This window comes from Lycium ferocissimum, chromosome 5, assembly GCF_029784015.1.
Source record: "Lycium ferocissimum isolate CSIRO_LF1 chromosome 5, AGI_CSIRO_Lferr_CH_V1, whole genome shotgun sequence".
NCBI classification, from domain to species: domain Eukaryota; kingdom Viridiplantae; phylum Streptophyta; class Magnoliopsida; order Solanales; family Solanaceae; genus Lycium; species Lycium ferocissimum.
In genome coordinates, this window is record NC_081346.1 from 36,020,053 (window position 1) to 36,023,923 (window position 3,871).

A 3,871-nucleotide genomic window follows, 5' to 3' on the forward strand; every position below is an offset into this window, starting at 1 on the left:
TGATTTGATTAGAATGATTTTGGAGGAGTCCCACAGTTCTAGATACTCTATTTATCCTGGTGCTACCAAGATGTACCGTGATGTGAGACAACACTACTAGTGGGGTCGGATGAAAAAAGATATTGCCGATTTTGTCACTAAGTGGGGGAATTGTCAGCAAGTCATGTATGAGCACCAGCGACCTGGTGGTGTGCTTCATAGGATGCCCCTTTCCTCCTGGAAATGGGAGTGTATTACCATGGATTTCGTTGTGGGTCTTCCAAAGACCCTAGGCAAGTATGATTCAGATTGGGTCATTTTTGATCAGTTGACTAAGTCTGCTCATTTCATCCCCGTTCAGGTTACCTACACCGCAGAGAAGTTGGCCCAGACTTATATCCGTGAGGTTGTTCGTTTGCATGGGGTCCCTATTTCCATCATCTTTGGTAGAGGGCCTCAGTTTACGTCCCATTTTTGGAGGACTGTACAGGTTGAGTTAGGTACTCGATTGGATCTCAGTGCAGCTTTTCACCTTCAGATGATGGTCAGTCTAAGCGGACGATTCAGGTCCTTAAGGATATGCTCTGAGTGTGTCTGATCGACGTTGGTGGTCATTGGGACCAGTTTTTGCCTTTGGCAGAGTTTGCATACAATAACAGTTACCATTTGAGCATTGATATGGCTCCGTTTGAGGCTCTTTATGGGAGGAGATGTCGATCTCGTATTGGATGGTCTGATGCCTTTGAGGTAAGGCCGCGGGGTACCGATGTTTTAAGAGATTCATTGGATAAGGTTAAGGTGATTCAAGATAAGATTTAGGGGCTCAGAGTAGACAGGAGGAGTATGCAGACCGGAAGGTCCGAGATCTTGAGTTCATGATTAGGGAGCAGGTTCTGTTGAAGGTCTCACCCATGAAGGTGTGATGCGGTTTAGGAAGAAGGGAAAGCTCAGTCCTAGGTTCATTAGTCCATTTAATATTATTGACTGTGGGGGGGGGGGGGTAGCCTATGAGTTGGCTTTACCACCAGGGTTGTCGGGTGTTCACCCGGTGTTTCATGTGTCTATCCGGAAGAAATATCATTCTGGTGGCTCTTACATCATTTGTTGGGATTCGGTCTTGGCGACGAGAATTTTTCGTATGAGAAGGATCCTATGGCCATTTCAGATAGAGAGGTTTGAAAGTTGAGGTCAAAGGAAATCGCGTCAGTAGAGGTCCATTGGAAGCATCACCCAGTCGAGGAGGCTACTGTAATGACCCATTTAGTGATTATCATGTTTTGACCCATTTAACCTTCTTGACCCTTCCCCAAGTCCCGTTACTAAGATCTATGACTTAATGAAGTCATTGGGTTGGTCTCCGCATGGTTTGAGTGTAAATTGAGTCATTGATAGAGAAGCTAATTAAGTTATCAAGTTAGAGTTGACCACGGTAAACGTCGGATTAGGATTAACCTGTGTCAATGTTTTGTAAGTTTCAACATGTTAATATGATGATTTTGAACTTGTCCACAAGTTTTGGTGAGGTTCCGAAGAGTTTTGGAAGGGTTTGGGTTTTATCGCGCTCGTATTCGATGTTTTCGCCATAGGTCTGTGGATAGAAATGGCTCCAGATTGATCAAATGACCTTTTCTTTGAGTGAGGTTTGAACCATTAGATCCGTATCGAAATTATGAAGCCATATCAAAAAGAATTGTAGTATTTGGCCTCTGTATGAGGGAGTTATGCCCGTTTTCGTTCGGGCTGTTTCAACTGGCCGCTGGAAGCGACCAAAGGGCTGCCATAGCAGGGCTGCTGCAGCGACCAACTGACTGCTGCCAGCTACCGATGGAGGCAGAATGTCCTCTTTTTATACTCCAACTCCTAACCATTATTTCCAAGACCCCAAAGTCAGTTTTCAAGAGAGAAAGAGGTAAAATTCATTCCATTCTATGGTGAAAGCATCTTGGAGGGTAAGTCCCCATCTTTATTTGTTCCTTTTCCTTTCTTCTTCAAGTTCCATGATTATTTTAGGGTCCACCAATGGTGGGTGAAAATCCTAGAACCCTAGAATTAGTAAACCCTTAAATAAATGGTGAGTTGTTGATTGATCATCTAGGAGTATAGATTATCACTTTCGAGAAAGGGAATTTGATTTCTTATGGTTGAAATTGCATGTTGAGACTTAGGGTTCTAATAAAAATGGAAATTTTGTCCTAAAATCTGTTTTAAAGGGTAAATTGATTAGAAACCCATGGATTGAGGGTTAATGAGTGTAGAGATAGAAGTTATGATAAATTCACCATTAAAGGATGGTTTCATCCATTGAAGAGGGTAGAAGTAAGTGGGTCTTCTTCCCCAAATTATCGTTCTTATTTAAATACATGGTTTGTTGCTTACTTAGCATCATATTGTTAAACTTTGACCGTTATGAGGCGCTTCAAAAATAGAAGGCTCGTGTGGAGTAGGTTGTGGCTCCTGTTCTCCATTCCAGGTAGGTTACGGCTTACTTTTAGTTAGACTTTGATTAGCGAAATGTATGTATTGTGTAGAATTGATGGGAGAAAGCATTACTAGGTCTTCGGACATGGTGTTTTGGTTGGATATTAGCTAGGTTGGTATGACTGCTGATTTTGTGGGCTCGTCACCATTACTTTATGTATTGAAATATGAGGTGCAGTTGTATTCATACTGTGGCGATTCGGGATGGATTTCTATTAGGTTGATTGTTGTTGATGGAGGCTCGTTTCCCTGTTATTGTGATTAGACTTATTACCTAAATTGTCGTGTTGTACTCAATTCGCTTTTTTTGTGACACATATCATCGGAGAAAGGAAGGATAATGAGTTAAGGCTTGAATTATGATTTATATATTTATGATAGAACATTGATGAACACATGATGTATGATTTACTGTTGATAATAATATATAGAAAAGTGGAGCTTCTTGGTGATACAAGACTTAGTTGTGAGGCGTACTTGCTACATGTGGAACTAAAGAGGGACATAGAGTATTATGTTGGTTGAGACGCTTTGTATGAGTCATTTCATGGCTGAGTTGATCCAAGTCTTGATATGACTTGTTGCTTGTAACTTGTACCTTCACTGTTGCTTTATTGGTTTGCATTGATTTACCATGATTATACTCATTTATACATTCATACACTCATACATGGTGGAAATTGTTCGGAAACGATTCATGAAAGACTTATGGCATGATGCCTTGTGTTTGACGTTGATATTACTAATTATTCACAGTCCATACATACTAATGAACTGGAATACATCGAGACATACACTGTGATGTGAAATTAGTGAAGAAGTTAATATAATCTTCTTGTTGAACTTGTGATATTATTTGATACAAGGTACTTGATGATTTGAGTATGGATAATAAGAGGGCATGAAATATCGTTACTCAAGATATATGGAAAGACACATATAGCCAGTTTTGGGTCGTGGTCGGGTTCGTTAAAGAGGGAAAAGAAAGGCCCCCTCAGGTTGGGGAAAGTTTTTGCTCGGTGAGGGGAATAGCGGGGGACATGGCACCGGGGGCCCCGGGGTCTGACTCCCGGGGACATCTTGTCAGGGCGGCTTTCCGGGCCCTGCCCGACCTTTTGGGTACGCCCAGGTGCCGGAAACCCTTGGGGCCGGCCCCTTGCGGCCCGTGGGCCGGATGCCCCAAAATGGGTTTTTCGCCTTGTCCCCCCAAATTTCCCCGCTCGCGCCCTCGGCCCCGGGGGCCCCCACGCGGGCCCGCCGGGGCGGGCGGCCCCAGGGGCAAAGCCGGCGCCCGGGGCGCGCCCCGGGGCCCGGCCCCCGGGGCCGCGCCCCGCCCCCGCCCCGGCGCCCCTGGCGCGCGCCTGGCCCCGCCGAGTTTCCCCGCAGGGGTGCCATGGGCCCCGTTTCTCTTTTG